Genomic DNA, 12465 nt, shown 5'->3' with positions numbered 1-12465 from the left:
CGTTTTAACACATTTATGCCTATCAGAGGAGAACTCCACCACAAAAAGTCTTGTGTACCTCAAAGGAGACTTTTAAGAAACCAGGTTTCTGGCTTAACTGAGTTAGTCACCTTTACATAGTTGTGTGTATCTAAATGCACTGTGCGTGATTCGGGCGACACTCTTTTCCTAAAAGACAAATCCATTCAATAACTACCAAAATGCACACTTATGCCATTTTTTTTTCTTTAAACATGCATATAGGAATGCAAATAAGCAGATGGCCAGTTTGAACCCCAGAATTGGCCGAAGTGACTCTTACACCATTGGAACTTTGAGCAAGACCCTTAACCTGTCATACCCAGGACAAAGCAATTACATTAACCTGCATCCAGTCTTGCATCCAGGTTCAACTTACTGGGAAAACGGGGGGGGGGTGATGGCAGGATTAGCACTCCGTCTTAAGTGTCACCCGCTGCACCCAGATCCCAATCCAAACGGTTGACAGTGTGGTGGGAGCGGCAAAGCGCCACATGCGCCCAAACTCTTTAATATGCAGATTATCGGTTAGGTTAATACTATCTCGCCTCCTATTAGCTGTGCCACAGTACAGCTACCAAACCAAGTTTGTAACTTGCCTTTACAAGAGTACCATAGCTGTAATTCTAAGGCACCCCAGTTAGAACAAGTTCGTTAATTTTGCACCACTGCTTGGCCCTAAAAATCCACAGCAGGAGTCAAGGGTTCAAAGGCAGTGCCAAAAAAAAAAAAAAAGTCATACATGTAAAGAATGAGACAGAGAGCAGTGTTTAACAAAAAAAACTTTTATTTCATGTCAAATTTTACCACCACGATTATTTGAACTTATTATACAAACCTGAAGGATGCGTCTAGCCAATTTCCAATAAAATAAGTAAAACAAAACACATGCCGGTCTCTCTTCTAATCGAGACTCACTCACGATTGGCCCAGACTGCGTGCGCCTGAAAGAGAGCACAGACGCCGTCATTCACCACTGAAGCCAAGACACTTATTTAAAATAAAAAAATGGAAAAAAAAAACAAAAAAAACGGATACGTACCCTCGTGGCTTTCAACTCTGCAATCAAGCCTACTTTCAGAGGCCAGCCTGAAAAAAAAAAAACGAAATCAGCAAGGCAGGATTAAAAAAAAAAAGATGACTCCGACACCACGAGGCAGCAAAGATTTGTCAGGCCATCAGAAGAAAATTGAACTTCAGCTTTTAATTCAGAAGTCTAACACGTTTTAACTTCATCACTTGCTGCTCAAACAATCCATACGTGAGCCACCAGGAATTAAAAAATAAAAAAATAAAAAAAAACTTACATTATGAGTTGTGCTTTACGTGTCTGGAATGCAGTCAGTAGGCCTCATGTCTGCTCAAATACACGCGTCCTCTGAAAAATAAAAAGTGTTGATGAGATGTCACGCTTTGAAATAATACAAAGACACTCTACTCGATATTATACCACTAGAGATCTATTAGTGTGTGTGTGTGTGTGTGTATATATATATACACACACATATATATATATATATATATATATATATATATATATATACACATACACTCACACACACACAGTATATGCCAAAACCCTAAGGACATCAAGGAGTCCACATGGTTGTACGATAGGCCACACAAATCAAACCCTGATAACATTCTAAATAAATATGAGCAATAAAACAAAAACTCACGTAAAATACAAGAAAAAACAGTTCATAATCAAACGAACCGAAAAAGTTACAGATTGCTGAGTCAAATCGTGAACAACACAATTCATCCACATGTACCGCACAGCCCAACACGCATACTGACTGGCCGTACAAGAGACCGTACAGCAGCAGGAGGGTTACCGTGACGTACTTCCGGAAAGGCGGAGCGCTCCGTCACCTCGCTTCCTCTCGTCTTATTGGAAGATTTGAAATATCCTCGCTTCGTTGTTTTTATTATTTATGAAAATATATACCGTACGATCCAATGAATGATTCTAACTTTAAATGTTCATTATAATTCATTTTGATGTTACTTTGCGTATTGTCATACTGTATAATCTAGCAAGCGATACTTTTCATAGTGTTTACTGCTGTGTGAGTCACAACGGACAAATTTACTGTGGAGAATCAAACTAAGAGCTGGAGAACTTAAAACTTAAGATGGGAAGAATGTAAGGGTATCCATCTGCGATCCTGAAGGACAGCACTGGCTGTAGGTTTTTAGTCTAACCCTTTTCTTAATTAGTGACCAGTTTGTGCTGCTAATTAACTTCTTTTGCATCCATTTTAATGGACTTGCAATTTCAGACTCGGACCCCTTAATTGTTTCTTTTTCCTTAATTAACAGCCAAACGATAATGACATACATAATAAGCCCAAACATGATCAGCAAACTGTGTCCATCATACAATAGCTGAAATAAAGAAAGATGAAGGTCTCAGGAATGTTGATCTGCTCGGGTCCCCAAAGCATTTTGACGATGTTCTTAGAAAAGAGAAAATCAAAAGTTTTGGAAATGTCTGCTGTGTGAGAATGAGAGCAGCAACAAGTTATGGAATTAAATAACGGGTTTATTTAACCACAAGAAGTGGCTTCTAACAAGGGAACTGGTTGGAGTGAAATGGGTCGAGTTTGACGCCCCAATTTAGCTGGTCATCTGTCAGCTCATGAACTGTTTGGATGACATTTAAAGCACAAAACACAATTCAAAGGAATGAGTCTTGAAAAACAAGGCAATTAAAATGAAGGGAAAAAAGTCAATTAACAGCGGAAATTTGTCACTGACTGAGAAAGTCACAGGAATGAAAACCTGCAGCCAATGTGGTCTTCTAGGATCAAAGTTGGACACCCTGTGCTATACTATGAAATTAAGAAAAATCAAATCTTAAAATAATGAAGTACAGGTGCTAGCGGGGTTTAAAAGGATCTTGGTTTAACTTTTTTTATTTTAAATTGAGCAGGAAAATATTTATTTTTGGATGTGTTTGCAGAAAGTTCTTCTGGTATCCTCTTGAACCTTTCTTTAAGATGACTACTGGTGTTAATATTTCATTAAAGGATAAAGAGTTTGTTCTTTTCTGACAGGAATGTGGAATTTAAGAAAAAAATATATAATAATAATAAATTATATAAATATAATATAAAACAATAATAAATATATATATTTTATACATATATATATATATATATAAAATATGTCTTCTTCTTCATCTTTTCCCACTTCTATGTGGAGTCGATGTTGTATACATTTAAGTTGGTATACCCTAAACGTTTTTATTATTTAAGGAAAATTTCACACTCAAAATTGTAAAAAGTCCAGTGGTTCAAGAAGATGCCTAACATTACATAATTTAAAGTTAAATTTGCACAATATGTTAAGTACATTAGAAGGAGTGAAGATGCTGAAAAAATAACAAAAACTATACACTATTGTAAAGCATTGAATCTCAATTTATTATAGCCTATGATACTAGGCTGACCCGCCTTTTAAGTTGACCACTTCTTAAGGCAATTCAATATGTCGATCAATTTCATATTTTATACAAACTCATTAATTTGGTTATATTGCATTTGAGCGGTATTACTTTAATACTCGTAGTTTCTATTATTTTTGTGATGAAATTTAAACGTTTTTTCTATATTGAGGTCGCCCTTTTGACCCCCCTGATATTTACTACGCGATGAGGCATTTGTACTCCATCAACATTAATTATTTCCAGAGACATAATTTTGTCTATTTTTCCAGCGCATCGCGCACAAAAGCAAGTGAACGATGGGAGCACCAGAACTCTGCTCACATCATGTCGCTTCTTACCGCAAGCTGCAAGTAGTAAGTCTGTGATAAGCCGAATACCGCTACGCTTTCCACTCACGGGACGGAAGGACAATCCTTAACGCTTTTATATAGTAAGAAAGAAGAAGATATAGCACAGTCAGAAGTAGAAAATCATCTTTTACCTGGAAAAACGAAACTACAAATCCCATCGTGCATTGCAAAATGGACGGGAGTATGTGAAACTCCGCGCCTGCGTAGCACTCACGGGACGGAAGGACAATCCCGACCGCTTTTATAAAGAAGGATACTATATTATATAATTTAATTTATTTTAAAATATTTGTGCATAACCTTTACAAAACACCCCTATGAGTAAATGTATACATGTTTGTTTTGTATTTCATGTATTAATGGGATTCTACAGACAATGTATGTTGGAATATATTATATCCGTAAAGATTTCGTTTAAAAAAAAAGGATAGATGAATTACTTCCAACTATCCAATAATGAGATGCCCAGAAGTACATCAGTGCCACATTGTTCTAGATGCACAAGGACTATTGATTTTTTTAAATAAATCTTTATTGATGTATTATACTGCCAATAAAGGTAATCTGTCAATATAATCAAACATCTTAATCATAATATTAAGAATCAAGTGTCACGTCCATAAAACTAGAACTAAGAACAAAGTCTGAATTAGTGCAAGTTGTCCTAATTTGAACGGTTCCTAAGAAATATAATGATTTACTTGTTGTGGTAGAAGTACATGACACATAAGAATAGTTTTATCAGATATTTGCCATATCAAAATATATGCTTCAGTTTAAATGTTTTAAAGTCTAAATAATCTTATTTGTAATAGAAATGTGTCATTTTTAACCCTCTGATAGAGGTGTGATCCCTAGTAAAGGACTGAAAATCAGAAATAACATCATATTTCTAATCACTGACCTTGAAGTAGTCTAAAACAACACTCCTCATGCTTGTGTGTGAAGTTTGCCGGTTACCTTCTAGGAGTGGTTCTTTAAGGGCTTGGACCACCAGTAAACAATCAAATATAAAAAAAAATGCACCCCTGCAAGAGAACCACCTCTGTCAACCCTCACAAACATATGCAGTTTTTAATATCTGGAAAAAATTTGGGATTAACTTGCTTAGAGATCTTTATATAGACAACGTCTTTGCATCCTATGAACAATAACATTCCAAATTTAACATTCCAGCTACATATTTCTTTCACTATCTTCAAATCAGGAACTTTGTTAAACAGAACCTTCCAGATTTTCCTCATCTTGCACCCTCATCCATGCTGGAAAAAATATTGCTCAATCTCAAGGATTTAGACTCCATCTCTACAATATATAAAATCATTTTACAATCCCTCCTTTTCAAAGATCCAAGAGGACACTGGGAAAATTAATATATCAGAAAAGGAGTGGAAAGTAGCAATGCAGATAATTCACTCGAGCTCCATATGTGCAAAGCATACAATTATACAACTTAAAATTATATATCGAGCACATCTGTCTCGACTAAAACTCTCCAAAATGCGACCTGTGAACGTTGCAACCAAGTCCCAGCCTCACTAGGTCACATGTTCTGGTCCTTCACCAAATTAACATCATTCTGGACAAAAATTTTTAAATTACCTTTCAGACAGTCTTGGACTCACAATCCCTCCTAACCCATTAACAGCTGTGTTTGGGGTTCTTCCAGAGGGTCTTAAGGTGGAGAAAGACAAACAAACTGTGATTGCATTCACTACACTGTTGGCACGCAGACTTATTCTGATAAACTGGAAGAACCCAAACTCTCCTCTTTTAAGTCAGTGGGAAACCGATGTGTTATATTATTTGAAATTGGAAAAAATCAAATACTCAGTTAGAGGATCTGTGCAGACTTTTCTCAAAACATGGCAGGATCTAATCAGCAATATTTTAAAATAAGTTTATAAAGCACATGAATTTATTAATTTAGGTATGTTTACAAGCCTTAAATTTTACGCCGTTTGGCTTGCTCTCTCTCTCAGGGGTGGGGATCGATCTGTTCTTAGCATGATTCTTTTTTTTGTAAAATCTTGATTGCTATGTATTGATTGTAATAAAATTAATAAAAATAATAAAAAAAATGTAATATTCATGATTAGCCACCTCAAAACAGCATCAAACGACGCTCTACATCTATATTACCGATCCCCATTTTTCTGAGAAACTTTGACCCCACACATTTCGATTAGGGGGTAAACCCCTGGGCTCAGTTGATGTGTCATGCACAGCTTCAAGTCCTTCTGATCATTTTTGCTGATCACATCTATTGTTTTACTTTTTATCATTAGGGTATCATTTCCTGCAAAAAATGTAAAACTAGAGAGTTTTTTAGGTCTAGATGACCAACAATAGGGCGAACGACTAAAAGCTCAACATGTGGCATAACTAGATATCAACATGACTCAAACAGTTTTTTATATGTTGTGAGCTTTCTTGTTCTGGACAGTCAGGAGATGGTGCTATCAGCAAATGATTTCAAAGCATTTATGAGTGCATTAAGGAAACTGAATTAAATTACAAAAACTTAGACATAAAATATAAATAAATTATATATTACACTACAATACAACTTCAGTGAATGCAGGCACAGAGTGCTGTAAACAAACTCTCAGGTAAAACAAAAGAATAGATTACACAAATTACTAAATACAGAATTAGTACACAAAGATAAAGATTTGTTAAAACACACAGAAAACAAAATACAAACTGATTAACATGAATGGAAACCAACAACATTGTTCATTTAATAAATGTATAGGGTTAAAAGAGCTGTTAAATATCCACTAAACCCATTTACTAACTAAAGTTGTAGAGCTGCGTCAGTTACACTTGTTCATCCCACTTTAAATCTTTCCCACCCCTTCATAAATTTTTCGTCGAGTCCGGCTGTTTTCACTTCTCTACCGAGCCAACATCCTTCAGTGAATTTCAACAGGTTTCACTCCCTCTGGCCAAAGAAACCTCACTATGGCACATCGTTCAACAGTGGAGCAAACCTGCAGTGGAGCCTCCATATTCCTTTGACTTTGGCTTCAGCTTGACTAACGGGAAAATAGTGCGCTGTGCATGTTCGAGTTACCCACAAGCCATCGGGAATGTGTTGTATTGGGTAAGCTTCTATCCATTGTAGTTACTATGTATTTTTTAAGTTGCCTTTAATTTTTGATTTACCCTCGTAGTTTATTTTACACATCCTCAAACAATTAAATTCAATCATTCAAATGCAGGGTTTTTATCCAGTTAATGATTTTTTTTTTATTTACCCTATATTAAAGCCTAAAATCCAATAAAATGGATCATGCTAAATTACAAAATTAAATAACTGACATTATGAAGCACTATATGCACGCTGTATAAAAGGCACATATGCTTGAACAAAGCAGCAGTTTTACGAAATGGTGCCTCCAGGCTTTTATGAAATAATTACTAGTACATATCCTGTAAATGCCTGAAAGCATTGATTCGCAAACCAGTGGCTGCTTGAAAGCTTCTATAATAAAAAGACTGAGTGGCTCTTAGGATAAAAATAAATAGCAACAGATCAATTTTCTCTAATCTGTTTAGTTTCTGGCCCCGGTCTCTGTTGAAAAGGTGCAATACTTACGTTAACAATCAGACAATTTTATGACAGCCAATCTGTGTTGGGAGTATGAATTACAGACCGAGTTTCAAATTACTTTTTCACTTTAATGTCTCTTTCAGCTCCAAAAAATCACAAGATTTTGGAAATTTTGGCCTGGTTTTCCAAGCTGGTCACATCACACAAACAACATTAATCAATGCTGTGCTTTATATTTTAACTGGCAAAATACCTGAGCTTCGCAACGGAGAAGTAGTGTGTTAAAGAAGTTATGAATAAGAAAAGGAAACATTTTAAAGATAACGTAACATGATTGTCAATGTAATTGTCATTGGCTTATTTTAGCATTGAGAGTGAATTTGATGATTGTAAAGAGTTTAATTTATGATTGTAAATGCTGTGTATGAGAAATGCACAGTTTTAGGATGTAAGGATCTCTTTGTAGACGACGTTAGCAGTTCTGCTGTCAGGCTGTAAAATGACCAAGCTGTCTGCTGAGCTTACTCTTGAGCATGCAACTTACAGTTGGCCATGTGAGAAGTAATCTTGTGTCAAGCCAATGCCGATCTTTTTTAGAGTCTGGCCCTGAGACTTATTTATTGTCATAACAAAGCTGACTCTTCCTGGAAATTGGAGGCGTTTGAATTGGAATTGAAGTTCAGAGGGAATGAGAGGGATGAAAGGAATAAATACAGTGTCCCCTGAGCCAGTTCCAGTGAAGACAGTTGCCTCAATGAGGTTCTTGTGCAGAGAACTGATCTGAAGCCTGGTGCCATTACAAAGTTTTGGCGGTTGTAAGTTTCGTAGTAAAGTGGTGGAGTAAACGATAAGGCAGGAGTCATCAGCAGGAAGACGTGAAGCAAGGCCAACAATAACAGACTTGAAGCGGTGGAGTAAAGAAGAAGGGAGCAGTGAGTACGACGAACAACTGAGGAAAGTAAAGAAGCGAGTGAAGAGGCACATGAGCGCTGGATTTCGTTAATGTATATAGGCAGGGGGCCAGCTACGTGGTAGGTGCGCGGACAGCAACCGTGTGGGGAAAAAGGAAGGGAGACCGCAGGTGGCCCTTGCTGGTCTCTGCTGTGAAATAAATCCTCTGTTCACAGAAATAAGGAATGAAACCACCAAAAGGAGAGGTCAGTTCTGAAAGTTCCTTATGGCAAAATGGTGAGAACTGCCAAAAAGAAGACGCTATTTTCAAAAGTTAGTTACGGGGCACGGTGCAAAATTAAACATACTTAATGTGTGTAAGTACAGTGTAAAGGATGAGCATGGGAAATCTGGGCTTCCTACATATATTAGAAGTCGAAGAAATAGTGAGGAGGGGTTTCCCCTATTTATATATAGAGTTTAGGGGGTACACCCGTTCCCCCCCCCCTTGGGTGTTGCAATAGGACATGAAACATACCTAACTTTTATAAATACACTGCAAGGAATGAGCAGGTGAAATTTCAGCTTCCCACCTATATGGAAAATGGGAGAATTAGTGATGAGTCAGTGGGGGCTTTGCCTTTTATATGTATAGATGTTTACTGATGGCAGAATGTGGATTGACTTCCAGATGTTGGGCTGTCTACTCTTATAGTGCTAAGTATTGGTGTATCACAGCTATAGGAACCAGCGTTTGATACCTCGCCTGGTCACTTCACCACTGTAGTCAACTTCTTTCTCCTAAAATTGACAGATATCCCTTTGCTTATTACAACGAGTGGGTTAGTCCTGAGTGCCAGATGGGAGAATGTGACGATTGTCATTGGATGGGCTGATCACGTGATGATGTCACTTGCATCATGTCCAGGAATAGCGTTGATCAGCTAAATTCACAGCAAATATGCTGTATTCTCCAGTCAACCTGTTTGGCAAGTATTTTCCTGTAAAGTCACCCTGCAGCCAGCTTAAACATTTCTTTTTTTTCCCCCATGATGCTTTGCAAGGTCAAAGTGACGTCACAGAGCTGTAGCAGCTGAGCACAGAACCTACACGTGTGTATACTGTCTTTTATAAATCCCGACATTTGTGTGGAAAATTGTGTACGTAAGATTTATAAATGAGGTCCCAGGACTGTGACTGTGTCTGACCTGGTCTGTTATAGCTGACTGCGCTACTCTTAACTCATTTACTATTATGCAACAAGACCTTAACAAACACTTCTTTGGGTCTTTGTAACACTTAAAGAGAATCACTAAAGTGTTTATTCATCTCTGCAGTGTGACCACCTAATAAAAATTCACTTTGGAGTGGTCTGAGATGCATTTCTCACGTTATTACATATTTAGTGGAAGACCTGTGAATCCTTTGTATTAACAAGTCATTTTACCAGCATGTCAATACTCCACACTGCACAGACATGAATAACCTACAGTATCTGCTAATGTTTGATAACTGTTATGAAGAAAAAAAGAAGCCTTTTTTAAAAGTCTTCCTACATACAAGTAAATGAGTAATAGATGCATTTTTGCAGTACATGAACTAAAGTGTTACCGAAAATGATAATACTCCAGAGTAATGTTTAATAGGCTCCTGCTCTCCTGGTTTCGACTTTAGCTTGCTTTCCTAACTTTGCTTTATCTGCTGATTCCAATATTAAAAACAACTACGGCCACCCAAGTGGGTCCATGGTCCTTAATATCGGCCATAAACTGTGCGATTTTTAGAAATAGTGGTCAAGTGTCTACTCTCACAGCATTATCAAGTCATATTTGCGTTCAAACTATGCAAGCCTGTTCTGTCCAATCGACATGCCATGGCATTGGCGCACAGGCTATAAGTGTCGCAAGTGCTGTGGAGGACAGACAGACATTCCCCAGCTATGTGACAAAATGACTTCTTCTGTAGGAATATATGGAATGGACCAGCAGAAGCTGGAGGCCAGGAGCAGTTCCAACCCCATACAACAGGTGGCAGTGGTCCCATTTTGGGCACCTGCAAGAGTACACAGGAGTCTATAAGTGTAGACCGTTAAAGGGTGTTGTTAAGGGAGGACCTCCCCAGTTACCACCTGACTCAGAAGTGCTAATATGCTATTCCCGGGTCTGGCTTAACAGGGGCCTGTCATCATAACTCAAGGAGTCAGAGTCAGGAGGCAGTGGGCGACACTCAACAGGTGGAGCAGAAAGAGAGAACGAAGATTCACTCATTTTTTAATTGTGGTTTTGTTGATTGGGCACTCTTGGTGAACTGTTGATTTAGTAAAATCCTTTATTTGAATCCGGGATTGTGTTAGTTGATATTGTGTCTGAGGTTTGGGGCTCAGTGGCACACCTTGTGGTTACAATTTACATGGCCCCGATGGATAGTTTTACCCATTCAAAAAAGCATGAAGGCCACAGGCTTCTCAAAATTACATTAACCACACTGTTCTCTGGAAGTACAGAGAAAAGCAAAAGGTGTAATTTGACACGTTGTAACGACCGACCCCTTACCCAAACCAGCCACTACACTACCAAGACTATTTCTTCGGACTATCCTGAAGACTCTCGAGATGATAACAAGCCGCACACCTTACAGATTGTTCTATTTTCCCAACACGATGAAATAACAAGCAAATAGTAGACAGATGTGTAAAACCAAATACGGATATATTGACAATGATAAATATAAATACACACGAAGATGGACGAATATTCAATAATATGTGCACACAAACCACCACTATCCCAATGACACCAGTGAATAAAGGTTCACCGACAAAAGCGCGATAGACATATGCGCCCCGACAAAACCGCGACGGACAAACGAGTGCCGACAAACCCGCTGACTGGTTTTCGACAAATGCGCGCCGACAAAATCACGAGAGAGGCCAAGAGAGTGGGACGCCCTTGCTGCAATTCTTCCTACATATGCAGGGCGTGATCTTAAGGACTATCTGCGTGCCGTGCTGATGTCATGCCGCGTCTCATAATATTGACTTCTAAAATAAACATTATTATATATGCTTTAAACTAGCAATTCATATTTAATGAAACTTTCGCGATTTTGTCGGCGCGTTTTAATCGGCGCTCTTTTGTCGCCGCTCATATGTCTATTGTGCAAATGTCGGGTCACAGTGAACAAATTATTAATTATACGAAAACGTAAATATTTACAAAACCCTCCCTTGCCCCAAAATAATAATTTCTCGGTGGCAGTCGTGATAATGATCCGGATCCTTAAGAAGCAAGTAATGGATTTGTACGATGAACGGAAATGAGTTGAAATATGGATGCGTAAATGATTATTTTTCTTCTTTTTTTCCCCTCTCTCCTCCTCCTCCTCTCTCTCTCTCTCTCCTCTCCTCTCCTCTCCTCTCTTTTGCCTTTCGCTCCTCTTGTTTTAAATACAGGATTTCCCGGATGTAACTGGTGGATTCAACAGGTAATTTCCGTCTTGGGGTTGCGGTCTCCCTTCATCATCCTTCCCCTTTTAACTTACGGGGACAGCATTTACTGATACACACATATAGTATAGCAAACGGGACAATGAAAACAAAAACGCACTCAGCACAGACAAAAAACAAATACTTATTATTATGTAGCCCCTCAACAATGTAGACAGTTGAGGTGCTGACAAATATCAGAGAGAGAATTGGAGGTACATAGTCTATGCAATTTACCGCTGTGTGTGTTTATTTTGGGTTCTTCCAGTAAAGGTTTCCCAAGATGCTTTCGTCATTGGCCCTTTAGTTGTATGTACAGTATGTTGCTATAAGATATTTAGATATTTGAAATCAAAAATGTGAAAATGAACATGAACGGCAATACCAAATTTACAATATTCTGTGGCCTATGCACACTGAAATCTGATGGTGACATCATTAAATCGGCTCATTAGAACACTCACACTGAAATTACTGACATGACAGCCCAGTCATAAGATGCAATCGGGCATCACATCCCCTCTCAAGCAGCAAGTGAAACAATGGGCGATGAAGCTGAAAAACAGGCCCACAGTCAGTGACTGCAAATCAGACTTAAAATCCTGACAGAATCCTGCACAAGGAAACAAAAAAGGGAACTTCTGTTTGATCTTCATCTGTTGCCCATAATGCAGAGAAAAATCCAAGTTTGTTTATCTGTTGGTTACTG

General features: G+C 38.1%; 1 long non-coding RNA gene and 1 other non-coding gene across 2 annotated transcripts; both read right to left on the bottom strand.

Annotated features, from left to right (window-relative positions):
• Positions 1 to 604: 604 nt before the first annotated feature.
• Positions 605 to 737, bottom strand: LOC120518250. Its single transcript, XR_005631216.1, has one exon. It is a non-coding gene; the product is annotated as a small nucleolar RNA SNORA76 (small nucleolar RNA).
• A 45-nt stretch (positions 738 to 782) lies between these two features.
• Positions 783 to 1828, bottom strand: LOC120517537. Its single transcript, XR_005631047.1, has 4 exons — positions 1698 to 1828; positions 1326 to 1396; positions 1061 to 1107; positions 783 to 962 (listed from the first exon to the last, which is right to left on the bottom strand). It is a non-coding gene; the product is annotated as an uncharacterized LOC120517537 (long non-coding RNA).
• Positions 1829 to 12465: the final 10637 nt, after the last annotated feature.

This window comes from Polypterus senegalus, chromosome 17, assembly GCF_016835505.1.
Source record: "Polypterus senegalus isolate Bchr_013 chromosome 17, ASM1683550v1, whole genome shotgun sequence".
NCBI classification, from domain to species: Eukaryota; Metazoa; Chordata; class Cladistia; order Polypteriformes; family Polypteridae; genus Polypterus; species Polypterus senegalus.
Note: the sequence above shows the minus strand (reverse complement) of the source record. Positions and strands in the feature narration are given on the sequence as shown.